We start from the raw sequence: 17,403 nt of genomic DNA on the forward strand, positions 1-17,403 counted from the left end.
CAGGAAATATGAGGAAAAAGGAATAAAATCGTGCATCTTGGAGTCCCAGATACTAGGTTTCCTGTTTATTATGATGTCAAGGTTGAGAAGTTATTTTCTAGTGCCATAAACTTTTAAAATATTGTGTTGAAATTATACAATTCCTATAAACCAGTTTTATATAGGACTGATAAAAATAATGAAAGAAACCGAAGTACAACTTTTAATTCAATATGTCCCAGACTAGGTATAACTTGAAATAGGATATAAAGAACTGTCTCACAGAATAGCAATACAAAGCTCCAAGATTTAAGGAGTGTGTGTAGGTATTTCCAATTGCTGAATCACTTGATGGAGTTCAAAGCCAGAGAGAAGAAACTGAAGAAATGGCAGGTGATAGAAACATTTTCTTTATGTTTGTGCTTTTCTAGATATTCTGCTCAAAAATTTAATTTTTTTGGACGTCTCACAGGGAGTAATAGGTACAGCAAAAACCATATTGAATGCTCACACATTTCAGTTATGAGACAGCCACTCTACTCTGGACACCAACATATCACACTGCTAACATTTTGGTGTGTCATTTTGAGACAGTATAGAAAGTCAGGGAAATTTTAGGGTACATGAGAAGAAAAAGAAACCTTCACCCTGCAACCCAGATAAAACCTTTGCAAGTAGAGCAAGAATTCCAGCACAATTTCCAACTGCTTAAGGCCTCCCTCCCTTCCCAGCTGTAAATGTGCACTTTTCTAGAAATGTCATCAGAAGCAGATCTACAGGGAAAAGGCCAGTACTAAAGTCCTTGTGTAATCTTAGTGGCTCTTGGTTTCTCTTTATCAGATTATAATTATAATACCAACCAAGGCATCCACAGAGTCACCTCACTTTTGCCTTTTATCAAAAGAGAAAAGAAAAAAGGGAATGAGGTAATCACAAATAACTTTGAAATATAACTTTAGAGTCACCAAAATAGTATATGTGACTAAATGTCCCTTTAGCCTATGCTCACATTTGGGTGCATTTTACTTTCTGTGACTTCATATTTGAAGAGTATGCATAATCTTATGTATGTTTTACTTTCTTCTGAATACCTCTGTCTCTTTCAATCCTTGTGCCTTAGCCTATATTAAATATATATTCAATTAAAGTTTCCAATTTTACTCTACTATTTTGACTAATCCTGAAATTGTTTTTATTGTTAAAACTATGAATCCTGTTTTAGCCTGAATTGAGAATGTTAAAACCTTATTTGACCTCCTCAAAATGTTGAGTGTGGCAGTATAGAACTTTGTCTCTCCTTGGTGAAGATGATGTAAGAATAGGTATTGTGATGGTTTGAATGAAAATGGTCTCTATAGATCCACAAGGGGTATCACTATTAGGAGGTATGTCCTTGTTGGAGTAGCTGTGGTCTTATTGGAGGAAGTGTGTCCCAGAGGTGGGCTTTGGGCTATTGAATGATCAAGGTAGGCCCACTGTCGCTCTTTGTTCTTGTTGCCAGGTGATCCATATATAGAACTCTCAGCTACTTCTCCAGCACCATGTATGTCTCCCTGTATGTTGCCATGCTTCCTGCCATGATGATAATGAACTAAACCTCTTAACTATAAGCCAGGCCCAATTAAGTGTTGTCCTTTGCAAGTGTTGCCATTGCCATGGTATATCTTTATATCAATAAAATGCTAACTAAGACTGGTCTTCTATAAACCAGAGATTTCATTTCAATTTGGCATGCCTTACAAGCCTACTGTTTTGTTTCCATGATGCTGGTTCTGAGGATGGAATTCAGGTCACCACACTTGGTAGCAAGTGTCTTTTCCTAATGAGGATGAATCATTTTTCTGCTTTCTCACTGATCAGTCTTAGGTTTCATTTAGTAGGTATGGCTACTGAGATGAGTTGTAATAGGTTTTCTGTGGAAACTTCAGTCTCTCTCTCTCTCCTCTTTTTTCTCTTCTCTCTTCTCTCTTCTCTCTTCTCTCTCTCTCTCTCTCTCTCTCTCTCTCTCTCTCTCTCTCTCTCTCTTTCACACACACACACATACACACACACAAGGAGAGAGGGAGAGGCAGACAGACAGACAGATAGACAGACAGAAAGAGAAAAGAGGCAGACAGACAATTTCTTCACCACTCAGCAGAAACCTTGGAAGACTGATAACCTGTTTGTTTTGTTTGTTTGCTTTCTTGCTTAGTTTACTTCAAGAAATAATGTGACAGAAACCCGGGTTTTTGTAGCTTTCTGCAATGCAAAGACATTTGAGTTGTAAAGTGCAATGGGACTTTTCCTGTGTGACAGACAGATGAATTCACTGGCTTGCCCTGCTTTCAGTTCCAGGACTAATGAGTAGTAAAATCCTGGTGAGGAGGGAGCCTAAGGACAGTGCCTGAGCACAAAGATGCCCAGATCTCTTGGTTGCTGCCCCATCTCCTCCTGGGCTTTCTCTGTGTGTCCATCAACACACCGCATGGGGTTGAGAAGCAGCCCTCTAAATTGCACAAGCACCTTCTGATTTTTTTTTCATTACAGTAAGACTGAACATTACTTTTGTAGACACAGAGTCAAACTGACTGTTTTAATCTCAATTAAAAAAATTTCCACAGTAATCCTTAAGTTATTTCTTCACAAGAAAATTAAAATAAAATAATTCATGCTAAATGAATTAAGCAAGATTAAAAGACAATGCAATTCTTCCACAAGTGTTGTCAGATAGGTAAATTCTGTTCACTGACTACTTAGGAGCGAGGCCATTTTGTTTTGTTTCTCTTCATTTCCTAACATCCAATAAAGACTGCACCATCTGGCATATACTTCTTCACAAATATGTCTCCAAATTTTGGTAATGGATGAAACTGTAAGACGTAATTTTTTTGATCAAAGAGCCAAAGTCCTGATTCGAAAATCCCTGTGCTCTGAAAATGCTCTTTTCACTTAGAGTGAATGTTTGGGGAGATTATATTTGGTGGAATTGAAACGGCCCATTCAGCACTCTCCCCCCTGTCCTTGTGAGTGCCTGTTTCAAGCAGCATATTAGGCTCTTAGAGCAGATAAAGGCTGGTGCTATGACTCGCACTTATATGTGAAATTTTGTTTATCTAGGCAATATGAAAGTTGAATCTTCTTAAGTGAAATTTTCTTTGAAACTCTTTAGATTCAGATTAGAATAAAACTTACTGATTTGCCACTTTCGTTTACAGACCAGGTTTATTGCTAAAACTCTCTTATTGTTCAAATGTCCTTAAAAGGTATCTGAGGTTCATATTGTTTTATCCAGGTTGTGGATACGAAAGCTGATATTGAATGAACTTAATTTCAGAAGTCAAAAGAAGTCACCGAGATGACAGATTTTGAGATTGGATATTCTTGGCCTTTTTTACTTGAAGTATAATACTTTTCTTACATTTTATGCATTTGGTCTTGTTTATTTTTACCCTTTCTTTCTTAGGTCCCATTTTTTAATCAACCAATGTTCCCAGGACTCTAATGTTCAACCCTCTTTCCCTGATCCCATGCTCCCTTCAAATTAAACAGATTGGAGCTTTTAAAATAAAGTTAAAGCCAAAACAAACCTGCTATAGCTTCATGGCAGATGTTCTCATTCTAGACTGAATTAGTTATCCAATCTGCTGCTGCTTTGTATGCTTTTATTGTTGTTGATTTTGGAGTATGACAGCAAATTAATGAATTGGCTCTCAAACCCCCTCTTGAAAACCTGCTTATAGCTGTGGACAGTCATCCCAGGTGTGGAAGCAGAGTTAATTAGCACCACAGAGGAGAAGCCTCTCAAAAGACCCTATATCTAATGCAAATTTTCAAGTGCTTAATGTTACTCAGACTCATGTGGTTATTGCTGCATTACACGGGACAAAGCCACAGTGCTGCCAGGTTCCGAACCTGGACAGATATCTTGGGAACTCGGGAGAAAATTGAAAGATACATGCCAGCAAAACCTTCTCCAGTTCAAAGATTGAAGCCCAGCTTTAAAAATCTCCACTTGCCACCATGCTATGCTGTTGTTTGGCACTGACTTTTGACAAAATGCAAGACAGACATGAGTATGCCTGTCAGACAGAAGGAAATCAAAATGACATTATTCATGTTTATGAGCCTGATGGAAGTAATACTTCAGATTTGTGACAAAATGGATTGCTGATTGGAAACTAGAAGAGAAGCAGATCATTATCAGCAGCACTGGGCAGCTTAGTCACCTCAATCAGTAAGAACAAGAGGTGTAAAGAAAGAATTACTGCAGGGCGGTGGTGGCATACGCTTTTAATCCCAGCACTCAGGAGGCAGAGCCAGGCAAATCTTTGTGAGTTCGAGTCCAGCCTGGTCTACAAAGTGAGATCCAGGACAGGCTCCAAAGCTGCACAGAGAAACCCTGTCTCGGGGGGGGGGGGAGAAAGAATTCCTTTATTAAATTAGTTTCCCCAAACAGTAAAAGTAGAGTCTGACCATATAACAAATTTGGATTTTTTGGGTATTACTTGAAAATGTCAAATTATGTATCCCATAGTAAAATAAAAAAAAAACAAAAAAACAGTTTTGTCATGGTTGGACCTTATCCGTCCCCTGTATGATGAAATTCTGTGCTACTGGGATGATATGAATGATCTAGAAGCCAGATCTACTTGGATAAACTTAGGTCAACACAGTGTACCTGCATGTAATATTGGGCCCCAGCCATTTTTTTTTTGTTGTTGTTCTTTTGCCTCCAGGCCTCCAAAGAAGTGAATTAACAGCACTCTTTGAACACAAATGTAAACTTGTCACATCACTGTCACAAGCCCCCAAAGCAGTGAGAACAAGGAAGAATGAATGAAATCTCAAGGTCAATGATGCAAAATATACCAGTGTTCCCCTCATTTGAGGTTTTTCAGATATTTGGTCATGTTGATAAAAATCTGTCATACTTTATGAAAGTAAAACCAACACCATGTTTTCTATTGTATAGTTCTCAAAATGGGAGAGTTATTAAAAAAAAAAAACTGAAGCAAGATTTGTAAACCTTCGATTCTTTCTGCCCTCAATCTATAAGTGTAAAAACACCTTTGTGTCTATGTGAATTCAACATAGTGCGATATTATAAAGATTTAATGGTATAAGAAATTGACAAAATACACACTCTAAAATCTCCAAAGGCTTAAACTTGGTGACAGAAAAGTCTTCTCAAGGGCCTGTAAATTCAACCAGGCTATTGAATAGGTACATTAAACACCCCATGTCAATATTATATTGCAACATGTCATGATCCTGCTACTGCTCTAACAGCTCATCACACATGCTGAGGCTCACAGTCAGTCATATTTGTGTTCAATATTTGTGCTCCTACAGCTCTCAACGAAAGCTGTACCCAACAGATTTTACCAGGCTAAAGTCAGGGTAGCAGTGCTCCTTCATGTGGTAACTACAATAGAGAGTACCTTTTAGGCTCTACCAGCTCTCGACAGCAACTGAATTCATAGGCTTATTTCCTCTACACCTTTCTTCAAAACTAAGGAAACAGCACCTTGCAGTATCTTCCATTCTCTTCTGTTTTTGATAACTTTAGAGGATTAGAACCTTGTTCACGGTTCTTTTATAAGGAATTTTTGCTAAAGCTTTTGTGAATATCCAGGGCCCATGTTAATTGTTTGGTATAATCTGCCATTCTAAAGCCCTTAACAAAATCCCATTTATTATCATATTTTCCATGAGAAAGGCATCTATTTGCCAGGTTATAGTGATTGAGACTCCAGAATTCTGGACATGAAAACGGAGAAGAGAGGGCTGTTCTTCTGTCTTCTCCAAAAATACTATTGAATGGCATGTTTTTGCTTATGGGTGTACTCAGATGATAGATAAGGAATAGGGGAGAGTGGTGAATATGACAAAAAAATCATGTATTAAGTTCTCATTCAATAAGTAAATAAAATTTATTTTAAAAATATGCAAACATGATGATTCTTTAAAGACAGAGGAATATGAAAGTAAAATATAAAAAAAATTCTAATACGTTTCTCTCTTCCTTATTATTAGTTCTTCTAGAATTTCATACAATGTGTTTTGATCATTTCTCCATCACCTCCTGTTCCTACCCAATCCACCAACCCTTCCTAATACATTTCTTAAGAACAGGGTTATGGACATCACTGTTTGGAAAGTGCTTGATTGCAAGCATAAGGTGCTGACTCTGCTATTCCAAACTCATATGCAGTAACTGGATGTGGTAGTGCACACTGTAATGCCTGTGCTTACAAGGCAAACTCTGACAGATTTTGCCTTTCACATGCCAGAAAAATTAGCCTACATGATAAATTCAAGGCCAGTGATAGACACTGTGAACAAAACAACAAATAATCGTGGACATAACCTGAGAAACAAAATCCAAAATTGTCTTTTCTCATCTGAGTGCATACACACTCACCATATATGGATCTCTACACACAAGCATCCACAGAGATATAAATACACATGTAAAATTTCTTAAGTGATGAAAAGGGACATGGCACATGCTATATGTGTTTTCAGAAAAAAATGAGATACACACACCAGTTCTAGAGTATTAAATAAAATTGAATTTTTAGACAAGAGAAAGTAAATGCTCAGAAATAAAATGTATTATAGGAGCTGGCTCAGTGAGTAAGAACACTCACTTCTATTCCAGAGCACTGAGGTTTGATTCCTAGCACCTATCAGATACTCCCAGCCCTCTGTAAGAATATTTTCAGGGGATCCAGTACCCTTTCTGGTATCTGCAGGCGAAAGGCACACATGTGGTGCTATGAATGTACATGCATTTAAAACATGCATAGACATGAAATCAAATGTTTAAGGAAATAAACTTAAAATTAATGAATCAATATCCACTAAAGTATCTTTTAAGTTCAGAATTATTACAACTGTATTTTATAATATATATATGTATATATTTCATAAAAAGTTAAGTATTTCCCAGTGTTCACCTTTGCTGTCTATTGTGATTAAAACCATTACCCAAAGCAACTTGGGGAGAGTTTGGAGTCCATCATGAAGGGAAGTAAGGGCAGGAACTCAAGGCAGGAACCTAGAGGCAGGAACTGAATCAAGACATTGGAGGAATGCTACTTACCCTGTTTCCCATGACCTGTTGATTTTCTTTTCTTATACAGCCCTAGACTACCTCCTGAGGGGTGGAAGAGTCAAAGTGGGCTGGACCCTTCTACAGCAATCACTAATCCAAAAAGGCCCTGCAGATTTGTCTGCGGGCCTATTTAATGGAAACCTTTTCTCAGTTGAGATTACTTCCTCACAGATGAATGGGTCATGTTAGCAAAAAAAGGAAACTGGTACAATTGACCACATGTCAACTTGTCACCCATACTCATCACTATTAAACCATAACCCTTCCTTTCTTGTTTATCCACAAGATCTCATGTTTACATCACAATATAAAATAGTCACTGAGTAATCATGCTAAAGTATCTTTTAGCAGATGATATTGAAAAGAAGGAAAAGTTTTGAGAAACTAGGATGCAATGGTACAAACTACTCATAAACTCATGGAAAACAGGAACTTTCTTCAGGTGAGATTTTTGTCTCACTGTGTTTACTCAGCTGTAACAAAATGCCAGAAACTATGCATCTTATAATATTAATTATATTATATTATATATCATATATCAATTATATTATATACTAATTAATTTTTTTTTTTTTGGTTTTTCAAGACAGGGTTTCTCTGTGTAGCTTTGACACCTTTCCTGGGACTCACTTTCTAGCCCAGGCTGGCTTCGAACTCACAAAGATCCACCTGGTTCTGCCTCCTGAGTGCTGGCATTAAAGGCGTGCGCCACCACCTGGCTACTAATAAATTTTTTAACAGTTTGGGAAGGTAGGAAACCTAAGGTCAAGACATCAGGTATGTCTGTTGAAGTCATCTTTATCAGAAACTACACCTGCTTTCTCATGTGTTTTACAGTTGAGAATGAAAAGAATTTATCTAGTGTGTACATATTATGGCATCTATCCCATTCATAATGTCTCAGTATAAAATTTACTTCCTATGATCTACTGTTCTGGGTCCTAAATCAACATGTAAATTCTGTGGGTTCACCAACATTCACACACCCAGATTACTATTGGTAATGAAAAAGAAGAGTTTAAATATATATTTCCTAATAAATAATATAAAGTGCAGGCAGGAGTGAAAAGCAGAAATTAAATCACATGTCAACATAAAACTGCTGCTCAAACTCAAACCTTTAGTTATGTCCATTATAGGCTGAATATACTCACTTGACTGAAGTTTTACTTTTTTTATTTAAAGAAATTTCTTTCCTTTTACATACTAACCCCTGTTCTGTCTCCCTCATCTCTCTCTGCCCCCCACGTATCCCCATCCCATTCTCATCCCCTCCTCATAGAGGATAAAGCCTTCCTTGGGTAGTCAACACAGACTGGCATACCAATTTGGGGCCAGACCTAGCCCCTCCTCCTTGCATCAAGGCTGAGGAAGGCATTGAAACACAGGGAATGGGCTCTAAAAAGCCAGTTCTTGTAGCCGGGATAAGTCCTGGTCCCATTGCAAGGGGACCCACAAACACAAAGCCATGCAACAGGTTTTTAAAAACTGTTTTCTGTGTATGGAATTTAAATGAATTACTAGTAACTGAAGAAGTAAAACTGTAAATGTTAAACATAGTAGTATTACTCTACAAATAATAATTTTTCAATTTTTTAGAGTAAAGTCACTTGACTTCCTATGTGCTCTTATGACTTGTTGATGAAAAATTGGTACAATGAAAATCAGAAAAAAAATGAATCATTTAGTAACTTTGGTCCTTGTTTTGTCTGAGCTGCTAACCGTAATTAGAGTTAGCTATAACAGATCTGATGTAAGCAAAAGAGACTCATGATTTTTAAAGAATAGGGAAGACCTATTCCCAGGAAATATTGACTTCCCCTGGAAATATTGACTTCCCCAGGAAATATTGACTTCCACATATAAGGTTGGTTTATTTGTGAGCTTTGCTATGGAGGAAAAGATTTAGTTCTAGAAATCTCATAAGAATACAAGTTCCGGGGAATGCAAGGCTCTGTGTTGTGTGGTAGCATATCACATCTCTATAAGGTTGAGTTGATCTGAAATGAGCTTCCTCCAAACTGCTAACATAGCTTGGTACAAACTATATTTTCATTTGTCACAACCTTGAATGTGGAAATAGTGCTGCAGTGGACCAATGTCAAATGTGACAGTTAGATTGGCATTAGCAAAAGATTCATTTTATTTTTTTTTTCTAGAAGTCCATCAGTCAAAGAAACTCAGGGAGCTGATGGTTTGTACCTGCATTTCAGTGTGTTAATGGAGTTTGTCAGTAAGAAACACAAGCACACCAGTCACGCATCTTGATACAGATTTGTGCGTGTTCTTTCTCCCTGTGAAATAAAATTATTTAACTCTTTCAATAGTTGATCTTGATTTTATATTTCCTCCATGTTAACTATGAAAATAGCTGTTCTGAGGATGCAGAGATGTTATTCCTAATTGGAATTAAATGTTTCAGAAAATGCAAGCAAATATTCTAAATTATACAAAAGAAACATATTTGAGCTTCTTTTGTACAAAGCATTCATTTGTACGGATATTTGTTCATTTATTGTAAGAATGTGAGAACTTTATTTTGAAGCAATTCTTTAGTAATAAAAGTAATAATTCTTAATTTCCAAAACCATAGTGTAGTGTAGGTAGCTTCTCCCTGACTACATTTGCTTTCTACTGATGTTAATATCTTGGATTGCTATATTGCACTAATCAGAGATAAAATATTATTTAACTATAAAATTTGAAAAAGAATGTTTGGATGGTAACACTTTTCTTGTCAAATAGCTTTTAAAGTATCACTGAATTCAAAGCAGATTATATTTCAAATACTTAATGTTCTGTACTTTCTTAAAGTTGCATTGATTGTTCCATCTGCATACTTACAGACAGCACTGGATAGATATTTTAAAGAAAAAAAAAACTCATCATGGAGTTTTCTGATGAGTTCCTATGGCTAGATTAGAGTGGTAAGTGTGAGAATAAGTCCTCATTTATCAGATCACATCCTCTGCACATCATTTCAGGACATACATGATATCAACAGGACTTATTAACCAGTGGTGTTTAACTTGACCACTTGAGTTAGGTACTATTTCCCAGCCTTTTCCTGTGAAAAGATGTTGCCATTTTCCTCTCACTTCCACATCTAATATTTATCTGACTGTTACTCTGCCCTTTTAAAACTCGGGATTAAAGATGGAATTGTAGGAAATCTCACAGACAACCTTCTAGTTGAGGAAGGGTATGAGAAGATAATGTCCTAAATTCTTCTGATAGGATGGGATGAGCCTTCCATGCTATTCAATCCTTATATAATTATCGATTGACAAATATGGATAATATTATATGGAATTATTATATCATACTATTTTATATTTTGTTAATCATTTTTTCAGGCTTTACCAAGGGAGGTCTGTAAGATGCCTCTTTTACTTTTGTCTATGTTTCATAACTTATGTCATCTCATGTTCATAGAGTGGTTTCCTTTGATCATTTATTTATTCCTGATGTCACAGTATATTTTAGGCTCTTTTTTATTTTCTTATTCTAAACCATATTTAATTTTAATGGAGAATGATATTTGAAAATCCAGACTAGGCTGTTAGATTAAATCCAGTGTTCCTGGGTATCAGGCTATCTGGGTCGTCACTTGCCAAGAAAGCAGACATGTGAGTATAACATTGAATCCAGATTATCCACATGTACTTATACATGGAACAGTCAACATCATCAAGTATGACAGGATTCATTTTAACTTCCTTCTCCTGTTTGGCATGTGTGTGTGTATAATTTGTACTTAAGGTTTATATATATATGTGTGTGTGGTGTGTGTGTGTGTGTATGCATGTAACTCTGTGTATACATGTATAGAGATGTATATACACATATATGTATAAATACATGTATATGTTCATGTATATACATAATGAACTAGAGTAACAAGTGGCCAAATATTGCATTAAAGTAGGAAATACAAATTTTTGGTGTGTAGCTTGGAAGATAAGAAAAATTTAAGCAATATTCTGCTCCAAATACCAATTTTCAAAATATTTTAATTATTTATTTCTTAAAGATTTATTTACTTTTATTTCTGTGCACGAGTGTTTTGCCTACATGAATGTATGGGCATCATATGCCAACCTAGTGTCTATAGAGACTTGAAGAGGGAATTGATTCCGCCCTAGATCTGGAATTACAAACCAATATGAGCTGTTTCTTGGGTGCTAGTAAATAAACCTAGGTCCTCTGTAATGGCAGCAAGTGCCAGGGTATACTTTTAGAGGTCAGAGAGCATTGCACAGGTATAGGCTATCTCTTTCCACTGCACTGATCCTGTGGATCAAACTCAAATTATTGATTTGGGTACACAAACATATATTATCTGAGTCATCTTTCTAACTGTATATCAGACATTGTAACATTTTAAATAGCCAATTGGAATGTCTACTTTAACTTTGTACTTCAAGTATTATCAACATGATGAAATGGATCAATATCAGATTTTGTCATTTTATAATTTCTTTAGTGATATGACATGCATAATTTACTAAGTACTAGAAAAAACAGAAAAATTAAATTTGAAGCTGGATGAAAATGTTTATCGCAGGCTGAAACTTGGTAAACACATTGAGAAAAAGTATGGTTGTTCTTGATCTTTAAACTCATGTTTCCTTTCACTTCAGACACAAATGAAAACTAAATTGGGACTTAGCAAAATCCTCCTACATTTTTTTCTTCTCCATTCAGAAATAAATGGATCTTATGATCCCTTCAGAGTCTGTGCCTGTAGCTCTCAACTTTTCTGTGATAACCTGTAAGTGACTCAGTCCAAATAACACTGGCTCCCTATTGATCCATGAGTAGCAAACCTGTCTCATTCTGAGCCTTTAGAATTGTCATTTCCATAACATAGACTGTTTTCTTTATATTTCAGTTGGCAAAAAAAAATTCCTCCTACATTTTTCAGATTTTGATCAAATGTCATCTCTGGGATTTGTTTTGAGGTCTCTCCTTTTAAAATTGATTTACCTTACCCTGGAAAGCCTTGTCCCAATTTTTTTAGCCACTGTATTTTTTTTCTGTCTCATTCCCTCTCTGTATCTTCCTACCTTATCTGTCTATAATATATTTCACAGGCTTCAAATCTAAAAATGTAGCGTGCTATCTTTGTTAAAGTACAAATTCTGCCTTGCTTTTCTTCAAATGATTAAATCAATGTCTAACAAAATGAGGTTCTCAATAAAAACTTGAATTATTAATGAATAAAACTGTCAGAGAACATAGAACATTCAATTAATTTAATAGAAAACAAACTATGAAATTATAGATGAACCTACTTGGAATTGTAAAGATTTTAGTGCCATAAAATGAATCTAAATTTTCTTGCAGTTAAACCCATGTTAATCTCAGTCTGATGTTTCAATGACTTTCTTATTGTAAGTGGTGCCCATCTTATAATCATTACAGTTATTTTAATTTATGTTATAATTTGTGGATATATGTATGTGTGCATGTGAATAAGTGCCCCGGCCAGTGGGGTCTCAACAGGGGCGACCCATCTGCGGGAGAGAATGAAAGGGACGGGGAGACACATGAAGGAAGACAGCAAGACAGGGTTCTGATCAAGCTGCAAATTGTAGTTTCCTCAGCAAGGCTTATATAGCATAGGAGGGGGAGGGGGCAGGAAGGAGGGAAGGGGTGCAGGACGTGCCAGACGTGCAGTTGAGGGGAGATGTGCAGGTTGTGAGGCTGCAGGATGTTGTGCTAGGTGATAAGGTCACTGGTCAGGGCCCATTGTTCTTTTGCTATGCTACCTGACCTACCTGACTGAGGAATGTTCTTTATCTTTGAGGGCATCTGGTTTAGGGCCTGTGGCTTGTTCTCTGGCCTAGCTAGTACTTTTCCATAGTTCATGTTTGGTCCCTGACAAATAAGTGTTGTTCCTAATACTTTGATAATAAATATACCATCAATATCATTGTATCAGAATAAGTGGTTAAAAAAAAAATTCCAATTTGGTTATAAGAAAAACTCAAAAGATGAGGATGACTGCTGTGTGATAGTTTTCTTCACAGAAATTGCTCCCATTGACTATGACCAATATGTTTGTTGACATAAGACCTGCACATTCATACCAGTAGCATGTCAACATTGATGAAGGGTCATTTTATAGGAACTCCCCCACACTTCTAGGTGAAAAGCTACAAGAACTCAGAGGCTGCTGGGGAGGCAGAACCTGTTTTGTTTTTCAAGGACAACAACATCAGATATGTGTATACACATCTGTGCTATGTATGTGTGTGAATATAAAACAAAAATAAGTATATAAAGAGCACATAAATTTGAGAATGGTGTTTTTTATGGTTACATGGGAGGAGGAGCTGGTGGACCTTTCAAAGTTTGCAGATGCAGGGTACTAATGGATTGTATGCTCAATAAAAATTAAGAATTACAAAACGACCAGAGAGAGAAAAAAAGAAACAAAATGATTTTCATGACTTCAGGACATTTTAAAATTAACTTTGATGAAAGATTTTCACTATTCCTACTGTGTTCAATAAGAATTAAAGTAGGAAAGGTTCCTTACAGTCACATAGGCCACTAACATGCCAAATAATACTCAGATCACATGATCTATAATTATCACTTTCCTATGCATGCTGAATTCTCAGCATATGATGTTATAAGTCAGTACATAAATTATATGTTAGCAATACTACTGACAGTAGTATCAAATGGCATTTTCTTACTGTTTCAAAGTGGTGCTTCTCTTCAAAGATTACGTCTGTTTTCATTGGATTTTATATAGATTTTTGATATCAACCTTCTTGATGTGTGTCAAAATTCCTACTGTTAAAGCAGGAAACAGCATACTACAACTCACATAACTTGTTTAATATCACAAACCTATTTTTTTCCAAAGCCAAATCTGGTTCTATAGCCATTTTTGGTATTTAGGTGCTGTAGATGACTGTTAGGGACATGGTGATTAATATGATTAGAAAGGCTCAGGCATTGGAACTAGATGTATTAATGACTTTGATGATTAAATTTTTTGAATAAAATTCTGTAAGAAATGATATATCAGTTAATACAAAGCTTCTGGTAATTAGGGGAACACTGTGAATGGTAGAGATTCTATTAAGTTTCCTATTCTCTGTGTATCTTGTTTGTCTTTTAGGCTATGGACAGATGAAATGGATCTGGAGGATATGAAGAGTATGACTGTAAAGAATTTATGTGTACAAAATGTGGAGAAATGCTAACTAAGGTTTGGTTAGCACCTAACGTTGCTATTATTAGGACAAGGTGGCTAGAGAAAACTACAAATTTTTTAATGTCACTATGAGTGAAGTACACAGATGGCTGTGAATATTGTAGTTTGTGAGCTTAGGTATAGTATGTGTTAATATAGCAGTGCTGTTTGAGGTTAATGGATAAAATCAGATTATTAAGTAGATTCTGGCAATGACAATTGTACTGGACTAAAGGAGAACTAAGACCAGAGTAGGGACTTCTAAGGTAGAGGAAAGTTAAGAATTAAAACCAAACTGTCCTTATTTTCCCATAGCTTCCATTTGAAGGCCTAAATGATAGATAATATTAACATTATTGGTAAGGAAATTTTGTTGAAATTCTCAGGAGTGTGTGTTTAGGAAGAATCACATTATAGCTAGAATAAATACAATGTCACCGATATAATTGTACAAAACTGGCTGAAGCTCTGTATTGTTTGTGTTTCTTGATCAAATCAGCACCCATTAAGTAGAAATGATATGATATTGATGCCAAGTCACCTGAAAAATAGTTGAGATAGTTTACTAACTGAAGTATTATCTCAATCTTATCATACTGTTTTCAAGCTCCAAATTATTTCACATTTTTACTCCTTAGCCTTTGTTTTATTTTATTTGTTTGATACATTGTATAAAGTCTTCTAACTTCTGGATATGAAGAGAAATAGATAGATAAACAATACTTAGGTAGAGAGATAGATAGATGATACATAGTTATAATTGTTTAATGAGATTACTGGGTTAATGGGATACCAAGTCAACAGACAGAGTAAATATATACAAGTTTGGAAGTCATTTGTGGAGACTCCCTGTTGGTGTGATAGTTTATATGTCATGTATATGAGATCTGACTAAGTTTCACGTTCTTTGTGCTGTGTCCATGTAATGTACTGTTCTGTTATGAGAATATAGATGTACATTTCATTAAGTCTTATTTACTAATTCCTGGTTTTAAAAATATTTTAATCATCTTAAATTTTTGATGAAATTCAAAATAATTTAGTTCATTGTTGCAGTAATTTGTTTTATTAGTTTTGAGCTGCTTCCATTATTGTCTTAAATATTTCTCCTGCTACTTATCATCTATCCAACATTTTGTTATATAAACTGTCTAAAGTTTACAAAATTTAAATTAGAATATTTTAAGAGAATCTTCACTATTCTTTCTTCTTCATTTTTCATTCATGCTCAATTGTTTCTCAACAATATAGCCAAGAGTTCTTATTTAAAGAGGTGTGGCTTCTTACAAGCATCCCTTCAATGAGATATTACTGTATTTAACAAAACTAAATCTCACTATCTGCCTATCTCCACACATGCCTACTCAAATTCTGATTTTTTAGTTTCCTTTATTTATTTATTTTAGATTTTAAGTAAAAGCATCTTGACACAACTTACTGGTTTTATTTATTTTCCTAGAATACCCAAAGCAGATTTTAGTTTTAGCATTATTAAAACATTATTATTACATGGAATCTATCAAAGCTATCACCATTCTTCCTTCCATGTGCCATTTCTTAATTCTGACTTTTTCATGTAAATGGCATGCCTTGAAAAGATTTCTGTTTAATAATTCTTACTTCAAAGTTGGTTTCTCTGGTTAATTTTATTTTTGTCAAGGAAATATAAGATCAATAACCATATAAGATTTTGTCTTTTATCACTGTTAAAACTGAAAACATTTAAGAATATTGATACTTTGTTGGTAGACAATGCATGCTTTTTCAATAAGACTTGGAAGGAGAAAGTGATCCAGTTATTACAGAAAACATGGAATGTCACTATTATGGTAAATTACTAGAATTTAAAGTAAGAAATTTTTGTTTAACCATTTTTTTACACTAAATTTTGGTCCCATAACAAGAAAAAGAGTATACTTCAGCTCACATTGCCCTAGTGATTCCACTTGTACCAGAGGACTACAATGTGCTTGTGTTGGCAGTGTTTTAATTATTTGCTTGCTTTTAGTAAAGTTTGCCATTAAGAATGGAAACTTATCTATACAGGTGGTCGATAGACTTAACTGAAAAATTATTCAGTATGAAGTCATGAAGTAAAACTCATATAATCCTTAAACTTAATAATGGGACAATTATTGCTTGACTAAGGATGTCACTAGTCAGACGATTATTACTATACTGAGTTCCAAACTATATACAATCAATCTGATTTGCAGGTATTTATGAAAGTGATTAAAACAATACTGAAACTGACTTTGCAGTTCCCACTTCATCCAGTATTTGCAAGTAACACTGATTATTTTCTATTGAGTAAGCATACTTGTACTTCTTAAAAGATAATAGGAAAGGGTAGTCTCAGGATTTACTGTTTACCAGGCCAGAGTTGGGTCAAGTGAATAAGTGGAATCATGTGGCCCTATTTTTAACATAAATGAGGAAAATTGTTTTGCTTTGTTGTGTATAAGATGTAATAATGATAGATATTATGAAACATATTCATATGATATATAAAAACATATAACATTTAAATATAATGATAGATAAAATGCTGTGCATCAAAATCATTAAATATTTTAAGCATGCACACAATATTCAAAATCAGTTTTACATTTCTTTGAAGGGATATGAAATTATAATTTTTTGTTTCTCACTTTTTCAGTGCCATGAATGTATTAAAATATTTGATCATGAAATATTAACAGGTAAATATTTTTAAGTTAAAAATGTGGAACTCACCTAAAAAGAACTTTTTTCTCATTAGAGGCCATGAGGTTTTTTTAATTAATTAATTAATTAATTAATTTTACAATACTATTCAGTCTACATAACAGCCACAGATTCCCTTGTTCTCTCCCTTCCTGCCCCCCTCCCCTTCCCCCCAGTCCACCCCCCATTCCCACTGCCTCCAGATCAAGGTCTCCCCTGAGGACTGGGATAGACCTGATAGACTCAGTCCAGGCAGGTCCAGTCCCCTCCTCCCAGATTGAGCCAAGCATCCCTGCATAAGTCCCAGGTTTCAAACAGCTAACTCATGCAACAAGCCCAGGACCTGGTACCACTGCCTAGATGCCTCCCAAACAGATCAAACCAATCAACTGTCTCACCT

General features: G+C 35.4%; 1 long non-coding RNA gene across 2 annotated transcripts in view; it reads left to right on the plus strand.

Moving 5' to 3' along the window:
* The first annotated feature begins 1,353 nt into the window (after positions 1-1,353).
* LOC119088689 overlaps positions 1,354-17,403 on the plus strand; it is a 56,019-nt gene continuing 39,969 nt past the window's right edge. For both annotated transcript variants that reach the window (XR_005092384.1, XR_005092383.1), the window contains exon 1: positions 1,354-1,445. This is a non-coding gene — a long non-coding RNA (uncharacterized LOC119088689). The remainder of the gene's footprint in view (positions 1,446-17,403) is intronic.

Source organism: Peromyscus leucopus, chromosome 10 (genome assembly GCF_004664715.2).
Source record: "Peromyscus leucopus breed LL Stock chromosome 10, UCI_PerLeu_2.1, whole genome shotgun sequence".
Classification (NCBI taxonomy): Eukaryota; Metazoa; Chordata; class Mammalia; order Rodentia; family Cricetidae; genus Peromyscus; species Peromyscus leucopus.